Source organism: Ischnura elegans, chromosome X, assembly GCF_921293095.1.
Source record: "Ischnura elegans chromosome X, ioIscEleg1.1, whole genome shotgun sequence".
NCBI classification, from domain to species: Eukaryota; Metazoa; Arthropoda; class Insecta; order Odonata; family Coenagrionidae; genus Ischnura; species Ischnura elegans.
Genome location: NC_060259.1, coordinates 77,438,726 through 77,453,877, shown reverse-complemented (window position 1 = coordinate 77,453,877; position 15,152 = coordinate 77,438,726).

The window sequence follows — 15,152 nt, the reverse complement described above, 5'->3', positions numbered from 1 at the left end:
CAGGCATATTCATATCATATTCACATTACTATTTTTTCAATTTTATTGGTGAATTCGTATTTGTGAAAGGAATATTCATTTCCAAGTCATATTTTTTAATTTTTTCACTTTGAGTAGTGAATTCGCGTTTGTAACAAGAATATAAATGTCAAAGTCACATTTTAAATTTTTTCTTTGAGTAGTGAATTTGCGTTTGTAACAAGATAATTCATAACAAAGTAACGTTTTTGAATTTTTTTTCTGAGTACGTAAATCGAGTTTGCAAGAAGAGAATTTATATCCAAGTCACATTTCTGATTTTATCAAAATAAGTTGTGTATACGCATTTGTAACTAGAATATACATATCAAAGTCAATTTTTTAAATTTTCGGTTTAAGTAATGAATTTGGGTGTGCAGCAGGGAAAATCATATCAAGGTCACATTAAAACATTTTTCTATCTGAATACTTATTCGCGTGTGCAACAATATAATTAATATCCAAGGAACATTTTTAATTCTTTCGCCGTGAGTGGTGAATTCGCGTTGTCAAAAAAAAATAAACATATCCAAGTCACATTTTTATTTTTTCCAATTTCAGAATAGAATTCGCGTCTGAACAAAGAGTATTCATATCCTTGTCACATTATGAATTTTTTCACTTTGAGTAGTGAATTCGCGTTTTTTACAAGTGTATTCGTATGCAAGTCAAATTTCAAATTTTTTCACTTTGAGTACTGAATTCGTGTTTGTAACAATGATATTTATATCCAAGTCGCATTTTGGATTTTTTCACAACGAGTACTGAAATCGCGTGTGCAACAAGAATTATCATTTCAAAATCACATATTAATTTTTTTCAATTTTAGTGGTCAATTCGCTATGGTAACAAGAATATTCATTTTCAAGTCAAATTTATAATTTTTTCACTTTGAGTGGTGAATTCGCGTTTCTAACAAGGATATATATATCCAAGTCACATTTTAAAATTTTCAACTTTTAGTACTGCAATTGCATTTGCAACAAGAATATTCATATCAAAGTCACATTTTTATTTTTTTCATTTTCAGAATAGAATTCGCGTCTGAAACAAGAGTATTCATATCCATGTCACATTTTGATTTTTTTCACTTACAGTAGTGAATTCGCGCTTGCAACAAAAATATTCGAAAATAAGTCACATTTTTAATTTTTTCACTTTGATTGGTGAATTCGCATTTGTAACAAGGATATTTATATCCAAGTCACATTTTTAAATTTTCAACTTTTAGTACTGCAATCGCATTTGCAACAAGTATATTCATATCAAAGTCACATTTTTATTTTTTTCATTTTCAGAATAGAATTCGCGTATGAAATAGGAGTATTCATATCCATGTTACATTTTGGATTTTCTCACTTACAATATTGATTTCGCGCTTGTAAAGAGAATATACGAAACTAATTCACATTTTTAATTTTTTCACTTTGAGTACCTAGTGAATTCGAGTTTTTTACAAGTGTATTTTTATGCAAGTCAAATTTCAATTTTTTTCACAAAGTGTACTGAAATCGCGTTTGCAAAAAGAATAATCATTTCAAAGTCACATACTAACTTTTTTCAATTTTAGTGGTGAATTCGCTATAGTAACAAGAATATTCATTTTCAAGTCAAATTTTAAATTTTTTCACTTTGAGTAGTGAATTCGGGTTTTAACAAGGATATTTATATCCAAGTCACTTTTATAGGATTTTTCACTTAAAGTAGTGAATTTGCGTTTGCAACAGGGATATTCATATCATATTCACATTATTAATTCTTTCAATTTTAGTGGTGAATTCGCGTTTATAACAAGAATATTCTAATGAAAGTCACAGTTTCAATTTGGTTATTTTCAGAATTGAATTTGCGTCTGTAACGAGATTGTTCATATGCAAGTCACACGTTGAATTTTCATACTTTGAGTAGTTAATTCGCGCTTTAACAAGAATATTCAAAACTATGTCACATTTTTAACTTTTTCACTTTAGGTGGTGAATTCTTGTTTGTAACAAGAATATTCATATCCAAGGCACGTTTTTAATTTTTTCACTTTGAGTTGTGAATTCGCGTTTGTTATAAGAATATTCATATCCTATCAAAGTTTTCATTTTTTCACTTTGATTAGTGAATTCGCGTTTTCAGTATTATTATATTTCGTATTACTGAGATTGCATTTGTAACAAGAATGTTATATTCATGTCATTTTTTTTTAATTTTTAACTTTGATTGGTGAATACGCGTTAGCAACAAGAATATTTATATCCAACTCACAAAAGTATATTCTTATCTATGTCCCATTTTTAATTTTTTGACTTTGAGTAATGTATTCGATTTTGCAACAAGAATATTCATATCGAAGTCACTTTTTTAATTTTTTGTATGAGTAATGAATTTGTGTTTGTACAGGGATAATCATATCAAAGTCACATATTTAATTTTTCATTTTCAGAATTGAATTTGCGTCTATACCGAGAATATTCATATCCCAGTCACATTTTTAATTTCATCACTTTGAGTATTGAATTTGCGCCTTGTGTGACTTGGATATGAATATTCCTGTAGCAAACGTGATTACAATACTCAAGCTGAAAAAAATAAAAAATGTGATATTAATTTTCTTGTTACAAACACAAAGTCTCTATTCAAAGTTAAATTATTGATATTGTGAATTGGATATGAATATTCTTGTTACAAACCTGAATTAACTGCTCAAAGTAAAAAAATTATAAATATATTTTCGATATGATTATTCATTTTGCATATTCGATTTCAGTACTATGAAAGAAAAAATTAAAAATTTATCTTGCCTATGGATATATTCTTGGTTAAAACGCAAAATCGCTGCTCAAAATGAAAAAATTAATATGTGATTTGGATGTGAATATTCTTGTTGCATAATCGATTTAAGTACATAGAAAAAAAATTAAAAATGTGACTTGGACATGAATATTTTTGATGCAAACGCGATTTCAGTGCTCAGAAGCAAAGAAAGATAACAATTCGACTTGGATATGAATAATCATGCTAAAACAGCGTATTCACTACTTAAGCTGAAAAAGTTAAAATATGACTTAAATATGATTATTCTTGTCACAAACAGGAATTCAGTACTCAAAATGAAAAAATTAAAAATGTGACGTAGATATAAATACTCTTGTGGCTAACTTCATTTCATTACTCAAAGTGAAAAAATAAAAAAATGTGACTAAGATAAGAATTTTTTTGTTGCAAACTTGTTTTCACTACTCAAAGCCAAAAAATCAAAAATGTTGCTTGGATATGAATATTTTTGTTACAATCGCGAATTCACCAATTAAAGTGAAAAAATGATAAATATGATTTGGATATGAATATTCTTGTTACAAACGCGTATTGACTTCTCAAGGTGAAAAAATAAAAAATGATACAATGATATGAAAATTATTGTTGCCAATGCGAATTCACCACTCAAAGTTAAACAATTAAAAATGTGACTTAAATATGAATATTCTAGTTGCAAACGCCATTTCGGTACTCAGAACGAAAAAAATTTAAATTGAAATTGGTATAAATATTAGTGTTACGAACGTGAACATACTACTCAAGTGAAAAAATTAAAAAGGTACTTTGGATATGAATATCCTTGTTACAAACGCGTATTAACTACTCAAAGTGAAAATATTTCAAGTGTGATTTGAATATGATTATTTTTGTTGAAAACTCAATTTCAGTACTTAGATAGGAAAAATAAAACCTGTGACTTTGATATGAATATTGTATTTACAAACGCGAATTCACTACGCAAAGTGAACAAAGTAAAAATGTGATTTGGACATGAATATTCTGGTAACATATTCGAATTCATTACTCAAAGTCAAAATAATAAAAAAATATATTTTGGATGTGAATATTCTTGTCGTAAACGCGAATTCACTACTCAAAGCGAACAAATTAAAAATTTGCCTTGGACATTAATATTCCCTTATAATTGGCGAATTCATTGCTCAAAAGAAAATATTAAAAATGTGATTTGGATGTGAATATTCTTGTCGTAAACGCTAATTCACTCCTCAAAGTGAAAAAATCAAAAATGTGACTTGGACATGAATACTCCTAATACAAACGCGAATTCACTACTCAAAGTGAGAGAATTAAAAATGTGACTTGAATATGATTGTTCTTGTAAAAAAAGGGGATTCTTTACTCAATGTCAAAATAATTAATAATGTGATGTGGATGTGAATATTCTTGTTAAAAACGAGTATTCACCACTCGATGCGAAAAAATGAAAAATGTGACATCGATATAAATATTATTGTTGCAAACGCTATTTAAGTACTCAGAAAGAAAAAATTAAAATTTGACTTGGATATAATTATTCTTAATATAAAACGCGTATTCACTGCCCCAAATGAAAAAATAATATTTTGACTTAGTAATGAATATTCTTGTTATAAACAATAATCACTACTAAAAGTGAAAAAATTAAAAATGTGACTTGGATATGAATATTCTTATTACAAACGCGAATTCCCACATAAAGTAAAACAATGAAAAATGTGACTTGGATATGAATATTCTTGTAGCATACACGATTTCAGTACTAGGAAAGAAAAAATTTAAAATGTGACTTGGATATGAATATTCTATTTACAAGCCGTATTCACTACTAAAAGTGAAAAAATAAAAAATGTGACTTGGTTATGAATTTTCTCGTTTGAAACGCGATTTCACTACTCAAAGTAAAAAAATGAAAAATTTTACTAGGATATGAATATTCTTGTTACAATCGCAAATCACCACTCAAAGTGAAAAAATGAAAAATGTGACTTAAATTTATGTATTCTTATTACAAACGCGATTTCAGTACTCATAAAGAAAAAATTAAAAAATATGACTTGGATATGAATATTATTGTTGCAACGCGAATACACCGCTTAAAGTGAAAATATGAATATGTGACTTGGATATCAATTATCTTGATTTAAACGCGTATTCACTACTTAAGCTGAAAAAATGTAAAATGTGACAACGATTTGAGTACTCATGTTACAAAGGCGACATCATTACTCAAAGTGAAAAAATTAAAAATGTGACTTCGGTATGAATATTCTTGTTATAATCGCGAAATCACCACTTTAACTGAAAAAATGAAAAATGTGACTTGAATATGAATATTCTTGTGACAATCGTGTGTTCACTACTCAAGGAGAAAAAATGTGACAACGATATGAATATTTATGCTGCAAACGTTAATTCATTACTCAATGTGAGAATATTTAAAATGTGACATGGATATGAATATTCTTGTTAAAAACGAGTATTTACCACTCGAAGTGAAAAAATTAAAAATGTGACTTGGATATGAACATTCTTATTAAAAACGCGAATTCACTGCTTAAAATAAAAAAATTAAAATGAGATTTGGTGATAAATATTCTTGTTGCATACTCGATTCCAGTAATTAGAAAGAAAAAATAAAAAATGTGACTTTGATATAAATAATTTTGTAACAAACGTATAATTATTACTGAATTAATTAAAATTGTGACAACGATATGAATATTCTTAGTACAAACCCAAATTCACTACTAAAAGTGAAAAAATAAAAAATGTGACTTGATATGAATATTCTTAATGAAAACGCGAATTAACTACTAAAAATTAAAATGAGATTTGGTAATGAATACTCTTGTTGCGTACTCCACTTCAGTACTTAGAAAGAAAAAATTTAAAATGTGACTTGTGTATGAATATTCTATTTACAAGCCGTATTCACTACTAAAAATTAAAATGAGATTTGGTAATGAATACTCTTGTTGCGTACTCCACTTCAGTACTTAGAAAGAAAAAATTTAAAATGTGACTTGGATATGAATATTCTATTTACAAGCCGTATTCACTACTAAAAGTGAAAAAATAAAAAATGTGACTTGGTTATGAATTTTCTCGTTTGAAACGCGATTTCACTACTCAAAGTAAAAAAATGAAAAATTTTACTAGGATATGAATATTCTTGTTACAATCGCAAATTCACCACTCAAAGTGAAAAAATGAAAAATGTGACTAAAAATTTATGTATTCTTATTGCAAAGACGATTTCAGTACTCATAAAGAAAAAATTAAAAAATATGACTTGGAAATGAATATTATTGTTGCATACGCGTTTTCACCACTTAAAGTGAAAAAATGAAATATGTGACTTTCATATGAATGAATATTTCTAATACAAACGCGAATTCTCTACTAAAAGTGAGAAAAGAGAAAACGCGATTCAAGTACTTCGAATGACAGAAAGAAAATAATGACCTGGATATGAATACTCTTGTTACAAACGGGAATACACATCTCAAAGTGAAAATATGAAAAATGTGACTTTGATATGAATATTCATGTTGCTAACGCGATTTCAGAACTCAGAAAGAAATAATTGAACTTGTGACTAGGATATGAATATTCTTGTACAACAGGCAAATTCACTACTAAGGGTAAAAAAATTAAAACTATGATTTGGAAATGAATATTATTGTCATTTCGCATTTTTTTCTTATTTCTTTCTGAACTTGCGCTTACCGCAATGAAGTTTAATTCTGGAGTGTCATTTTGTAATTCATTACCCTGCACTGAATTTTTTATAATAGCAATAAAATTCAATTCTGGAGGGTCATTTCGCATTTTTCTTACCTCGCTCTGAAATCGTATTTTTAGCAATAAAATTCTGCTCTGGAGTGTCATTTCGCATTTTTCTTACCTCGCACTGGAATTGTGTCTATAGCAATAAAAATTCGATTCTGGAGTGTCATTTCGCATATTTCTTACCTCGCACTGGAATCGTGTTTATTGCAATTAAATTCAATTCTGGAGAGTCATTTCGCATTTTCTTATGTCATTCTGAAAATGTGCTTATAGCAAAAAAAATAATTTATGGATTGTAATTTCGCATTTTTCATGGTTCGATCTGAAATTGTGTTAATAGCAATAAAATTATATTCTGGAGTATCTTTCGAATTTTTTTCTTATTTCTTTCAGAACTTGTGCTTACAGTAATGAAGTTCAATTCTGGAGTGTCATTTTGGAATTTCTTACCCCGCACTGAAATTATATGTTAAAAACAATAAAATTCAATTCTGGAGGGTATTTTTCATTTTTCTTACCTCGCACCAAAATCGTATTTTTAGAAATAAAATTCAATTCTGGAGTGTCATTTCGCATTTTTCATACCTCGCATTGAAATCATGTTTAGAGCAATAAAATTTAATTCTGGAGTGTCATTTCGCATTTTTCTTACCTAGCACTGGAATCGTGTTTATTGCAATTAAATTCAATTCTGGAGAGTCAATTCGCATTTTCTTATGTCATTCTGAAAATGTGCTATTAGCAAAAAAAATTATTTATGGATTGTAATTTCGCATTTTTCATGGTTCGATCTGAAATTGTGTTAATAGCAATAAAATTATATTCTGGAGTGTCTTTCGCATTTTTTTCTTATTTCTTTCAGAACTTGTGCTTACAGTAATGAAGTTCAATTCTGGAGTGTCATTTTGGAATTTCTTACCCCGCACTGAAATTATATGTTAAAAACAATAAAATTCAATTCTGGAGGGTATTTTTCATTTTTCTTACCTCGCACTAAAATCGTATTTTTAGAAATAAAATTCAATTCTGGAGTGCCATTTCGCATTTTTCATACCTCGCATTGAAATCATGTTTAGAGCAATAAAATTTAATTCTGGAGTGTCATTTCGCATTTTTCTTACCTAGCACTGGAATCGTGTTTATTGCAATTAAATTCAATTCTGGAGTGTCAATTCGCAATTTTCTCATGTCATTCTGAAAATGTGCTTATAGCAAAAAATTCAATTCTGGAGTGCAATTTCGCATTTTTCTACCCTCACATTGAGATCGTATTTTTAGCAATGAAATTCAATTCTGGTATGTCGTTTCGCATATTTCTTCTTTCATTCCGAAATTGTGTTTATAGCAATAAAATTCAATTCTGGAGTGTAATTCCCATTTTTCTTGCCTCACACTGAAGTCGTGTTTGAAGCAATAAAATTCAATCCCGGAGTGTCATTTCGCATTCTTCTTACTTGGTACTGAAATCAAGTTTATACCAATGAAATGCAATTCCGGAGTGTCATTTTGCATTTTTTTTACTTGGTAATGAAATCATGTATATACCAATAAAATTCTATTCCGGATTGTCGTTTTGCAATTTTCTTACACCTACTGAAATCGTGTTCATAGCAATAATATTATATTCTAGAGTGTCACTTCTCATTTATTATCTTATTTCTTTCTGAACATGCGCATTCTTTTGCATATGAGTTTCATCGCGATGAATTTTTATTTGTCAATGAATTGTTTTACTTTTGTATCACGAATTCGCAGTCTCTCTCAATCGTATTGGATATTTTTTGCCACGAAATTTTAATTCACCGTTAAAAAAAGCATTTTACTTTATTTGCATAAAACGTTGTTAATGGCGAGAATTAGTTTGTTTTAAGAATTTGTTTGTTTTAAGAATTTCCTATCCAGTAGCATCGCGTTGAAATTTTTTGTTGATAAAAATTTTCATTTCCCTGTTATCAAATTTTTTGTAGTGTTATCGCAAAGAAATTTTATTTTCGTGTCATGAATTGACAGTCTTTCTACTTTGCATAGGATTTCTTTTTTGACATGGAATATCACTTAACTGTTAGAAATACTAATTTTAGTTGCTTCCATTTAAACTTTGTTGCTAGTGAATATAAACGTGTTAAGAATTTTCAATTTAGTAGCATCGCATTTAAAATTATTCGCTGATAAAAATCTTCACATCTATGTTACGAATTTGAATTTTAGTTTCATCGCATTGAATACTTATCGGCGAATGAAATTTTTATTTTTATGCCGTGAATTAGCAGTCTTACTCTATCGAATAGAAAATATTTTTGACATAATGTTTCACTTTACTGTAAGAAATATGATCTACCGATTCGATCGATGGATTTTTCTTCCTCATAGGAAAATCCACTAGGATTGGTAGTATATTAATTGCGTATGCTTGGTTTCGCTGTTAGTAGGGCCCGCCCGCCTTGTGACGGTGCGGGATTCCTCGTCCCTTCCCTTCCTTCCCTATCCCCTCCCCGTAGGCGTCGTCGGGCTCTCATCGCGGCGGCGCCTCCTTCCTTGTTCCTTCCCGTCCTTCCCCTCCTGCGGGCAGAGGAAAAAAGCTAGCGCTTATAATCCCTGCCCCAGGAGTGTAACCCGCGAGCCCGCCCTAAGGGTTTCGTTTCCATTGTAAGAAATATGCATTTTTGATGCTTCCCTCTAAAACGTTTTTACTGACGACAATATTTACATCTATTTTAAGAATTTACCATTATGTAGCATCGATTTGCAAATTTTTTCCTAAAACAATTTTACTTCTCTGTTACCAATTATAATTTTAGTGTTACCGCATTTCTATATTTATCGTTGAAAGAAATTTTAATTTTTGTGCAATGAATACGTAGTAAAAAAAAGGGAATTAAAAATTCTAACCAGGAAAATATTTCCAATGCGATGATACTTACAAACAAATCCTTAAAAGAGATATTTTCTTTCTTCACACATTATTAGAAGAGACAAAATTCTTAAAACATTCTCTTCGCGAGCAACGTTTTAATGAGAAGCAAGAAATAATTTCAATAATATGTCAAAAAATATTTTCTATGCCAAGCGGCAAGACTGCGAGTTTCTGACACAAACAAATTCTTTTACTAAATCCCATTTTAGTTTCATCTCATTATATTTATTTGCGAAAAGAATTTTTATTTTTGTGACATGAATCCGCAGTCTTGCTGCTTGGCATAGAAAATTCTATTTGATATGGGATTTTACACTTCACTGTTAGAAATACGCATTTAAGTTTCCTCGAAATCAAACACAATTTTGACAATTTTTCCCTGTAAAAATGTTTACTTCTCTCGTACCAATTCGCACTTTAGTTTCATAGCACTGAATATTTATTTCTGAATGAAACTTTTATTTTTGTGTCTCGAATTCGCAGTCTCTCTCCTTCCCATAGACAATATTTTTTGACATGAAAATTCACTTCACTGTTAGAAGTACGCGATTTAGTTGCTTCGCATTAACACTAGAACCGCTGAACTTTCCAACGCCACCAAAACCGCGGCATGGGACTTTTTTGTCCCATTGACAAAATACGTTGATTCTGTCCTGTTCAAGTATAAATGACGGTTTTTTTGTGGTTTGTGTGAACAAAACACGTGTTTAGGTAATGTTTAAAACGTTTCATTACGTATAACTATGAATACAGTAAACTTATTTTGACGTGTTGGTTGCAAGCTCAGACCTGCAGACGTGCCAGCCAGAGGTGATGCGGCCGGCGCTGCGTGAATAGGCGGCCGGCGCAGTGCACAGATTATTCCCTTCTGCGCTTCTAACTGGCAGAATAACGGTATCTGTGCATCGATCCCCTTCGTAATAAACTGTTATTATACTAAATACAAAATAAGTGTACAAAAAAAACTGAAATTTTATGTTTTCCCCATATGGGACAAAAAAGTGCCATTCCGCGGTCCTAGGTAAATCGTCGTTTTTCTCGCGAACAAAACATTGTACAATATTTTCGATATGATCATTCGAAAGAGCATAAAAAATGAGTATAAGTCAGTAAATTTCAAAGGGATCAAACCACTAGTACATGAATGGCAAACATTTGCAAAGGGCGATGGGACAAAAAAGTCCCGTCCGCGGTTCTAGTGTTATAACGTTAATAATAGAGAATATTAGTCTGTGTTAACAATTTTTTTAGCAGCATCGCATTGAAAATTATTCGCTGATAAAAGTTTTTACTTCTCTGTTACCAATTAGTGTTTTAGTTTCATAGCATCGAATATTCATCGGAGACAGAAATATTTATTTTTGTGTCATGAATTCGCAGTCTCGTTGCTTCGCATGTAAAATTTTTTTGACATGAAACTTCACTTCATTGTAAAAAAAACACGCATTTAATTGCTTCCCATTAAAACGTTGTTCCTGACGAGAATATTAAAGTCTGTTTTAAGAATTTACTATATGCATTGTGGAATCGCATTGAAAAATTTTTCCGTTGAGAAATTTCACTTCTTTGTTGTCAATTCGTATTTTAGTTTCATCGCATTGAATATTTATTTCTGAAAGAAATATTTTTTGTGTCATTAATTTGCAGCCTTTATACTTTGCATCAGAATTATTCTTACATGAAAATTGACTTCACTATTAGAGGAACATTTTTTAGTTGCTTCGCATTTCAACGCTGTTATATTTACGTCTGCTTTTTTAAAAATTTTCTATGAAGTAGCATCGCAATTTTTGCTGATATAAATTTTCTATTCTCCGTTATCAGTTCCTACTTTACTTTCCTCGCATTGAATCTGTGAAACAATTTTGGAAAATATTTTTCGACATGAAATTTCACTTCAATGTTAGAAATACGTATATCAGTTGCTTCGCATTGAAACGATGTAACTGACGAAAATATATACGTATGTGTTAAGAAAAATGCTAATTTGTGGCATCGCATTGATAATTATTCGCTGATAAAATTTTTCACTTCCCTGTTACCAATTCGCATTTTCGTGTAATCGCATTGATTATTTATCAGTTAAAGAAATTTTCATTTTTGTGTCATGAATAACCAGGCTCACGTCTTTGCATAGAAAATATTTGTGACACGAAATTTCACTTCACTGTTTGAAAAACGCATTTCAGTTGTTTCGCATTAAAACGTTTTTCCTGACGAGAATATTTACGTCTGATTTACCGTATGTCTCCGAATATTGGCAACAGGAATCAAAGTAGCTGACATCTGGTGGCCAATTTCAGAAATGAGACATGGAGGATCGGCCGGTTTGTTTACTAATGCTACAGCCTAGCGGTGTGCGAAACGGATGTGTTTTCAGCAATTTTGTGAAGCGAATACTGATGTATATGGTAAATCTCAGTTGTGAATAATGGATGAAGTAATTTTCTCCACATCTGACGTTTTGGAGTTCAATAGAGACATCAAGAGGTCCCTCGTTGAGGGCTATGAGGTGGAATGCTGTAACCTGTCATGGTTGAAGCACTGTTGGGGTATTTGGTTCTTGCAATGGGCTTTAGCATACAAACAAGCGTTATTAATGGCATGTCACACGAGATACAAGCTTTTCAGAAGAAAATTGGTGCTTCTTTTTCCGTTTTCGTGTGTATTGTTTGACGATTTTATCCACCATCATTACAAGAGATATATCATTATTAAAATCATCAAACAATATGATAGGCATCTACTCACATAAGCCATCTGTCCTCAATAATCTATTCTTCTTAAGGGAATTCGACGTCGGTGTGGTCGTGAGTGGAATTCCCCTTGCATTGGCGTTTTGACTGCTATGTGGAGTCACTCGACTCTCACCGGCTAGCGAAGATCGATGGGGAAGTGGCGAGACGGGTCGCGCGAGGGTCTCCGTGCCTCGGCCCCGGAATTTTGGCCATTTGGGCAAAGCGAATCGAGAAATCCTTTAACCCAACGAAGCACGCAGGCCTTAGAAACGTCGGGGTTTCGCACCGCATCGTATTCGGAAGAGCAGGGCCTAGTTATTGAATGAGAAAGAGACAGATGTTTTAAGGGCCGACCCGGTTTTGACGGGCCCCCGGGCGGAAGATGTCGCGGCGATCGTGGGGGGGGATCGCCTGGGAAAAGTTTGTGCGACTTTGGGAGAAATTACTTCTCTCAAGCAGACTTAGTCCCGGCAATTGGTAGGTAGTCGGCCGGGAATATTCATATAATTCTCAGTTGTCGCGATTCGAATCATTTCCCCAACCTTAACTTTCCTGGCTTATTGGATATCTGAAAATTCATTGATAGTTATTGCAAGTTTGTTCAACCTTCTTTCCGTCTGCATCTCATCCTCTGACACCTCCATACTTACGCGAACAATTTTTAAGTAGGCATTAAATGATACAATGAAGGTGTCATGCCTTCATATGTTTCTCTATGACCCATTCTTGTTTTTCTCTTAAATAAAACTAGCATGCTAGCTCACTCTTGCCCATTCTCATGACGTGCTCCCACTTCTTTCCCAAATTAGGGGTGTTGCGGAATCTATGTAGAGAGATAGCTTTTGTCTCACACTGGTCGGTGCAATCATAAACACCGCACATTTTGTTGCTCATGAACTTTTCCTCCTAAGTTTTTCATCATAATGCCATTGATATTCGGCTAAACGGTATAGTGCTGGCCGGCTAAACACGAACAAGCGTACTAATGCATCCGATCCTCCATATTCGGCCATGACTCCTAATTTAGTGCTGTCACCTGGATTCCCTTCCAGATGCAATTGTCAATAAGAACAATGACGCTTTCAATAAGAACATAAAACTCGGGTATTCGCAGGTTATCGTTCCACACAAACAAACGTACTAAAGTGGGCGATCCTCCCTATTCGGCCATGACACCTAACTTAGTGCTGCCACCTGGATTTCCTTCCATTTGCCAATAGTCCCCCCTTTTTTCCAAAAATGGCCGCGGAAAAGTAAGGGGGGGGACTATAATCGAGTGTAATCCAGTTCAGCATACTAAAGGTGACCATAAAGTTATAAATAACGGCATAATGGCTAATGTTCTCGTAGTCTTTCTATTTGAGTATATTTATGAGGATTATAATCGGAGATATGAGTAAATACTGCCACGTTTTACCGGAAATTAAGACAATTTTACCACAAATGTTGTAAAGATACGATTCTTCCGATTCAAAAAGCATATCGAATATGCGTTTTCACGGAATCCATCGGGTAGCCGCTAATTTTTCTTGGAAAAGTATTGTTAGAATAATTCAATCAACACTGATCACTTAATGACGCAAAACAATAAATAATTAAAATCAAAACTAAACACACACTATCATTGCATTAATCGAACACTAGAATTGAATCAATAGTATTTGTACCCGTCGCTCATTTAATTGTTAAACGATTTAAATCATTGTGAAAAATAAACATTAAGTGAACCTTTCGTGACGATTTAGCAGTAACTACTATACGTCCATGTGCCCGTGCGGTTCGTGTTTACAACCACTGCCTTTACCGCCTTCACAGAACAAGAATGCGCAATAGGTGATGCATTTTTTTCTGAAAAGGCTCAATAATCGACGACTTTAAACCAGAAGCGCCGGCATTACTGCATTTGATCGAAATCCAGCGACTCAGCATCGAAAGTGTGATCAATTTATTGAGGAATATACTCAATTCGCCAGGGTAAGTAGGATTGATAAATTACGTCACATAACATTTCGCAATTATTTCCGCGATATTTTCTTTATTAAAAATAATTTTACGTTCAACAGTGAGGTGATGGATCAAGTAGAAAGATGAGGATCAATCCTGCGGCAGATTAGAGGCCATCAAAGACGGAGTTTCGATGCCAATTTAAAAATAGCCGTTGCAGAATACGCCGTAAATCATAGTATTCACAGCGCTTGCAAAGCGCTAATACATCGCGGAAGTCATTTCGGGGGTCTCGATGCGGCAGATTCAAAGAATTAGAGGAAAATATCGTCGAATTTGTGCGCAAATGCAGAGCAGAAGCTCTTTGTGTAACTTATGCAATGATTCGCGACGAGGCATTGAAAATTGATATAATATTTTTTTCAGTTTTAATGTTTGTTGGAAAAAGTTTATTTCTTAATTTTATTACTTTGATATTTGTAAGTCCTGTAGTTTAATTATTTTGCTTAGCAGGCATTTGATGGCAATATTTTTATAATGTTTATAATTTATTTAACACAATTTTATTTAGATTTCCTAAATTCTTCTGGTCACTTGGATTTGTGATGACTTGATGGGTGTGTTACACTGGATCTAAGGAAGTTTCAGGGCCAAATGCAATACTGTTTATGGGATTTAAGTTAAAGCTTATATATTGACATTGTTTGTAGTCATTTGGAAATCAAAAATATTAATAATTTGTGAATGTTTAAAAAATACAATAGCCTTGGATACTTAAAAATTTTTCTCATTTCTTCATTACATCTGGTTAAGGAACTATAAATTACTGATACATGCAATGGATCACAACATGTTTTAGGTATAGTTATTTTGTTGTGATGGAAAATATGTGAACAGATTTGTTCTTAATCTTCACAGAAAATAATAGTTTTTATCGACTC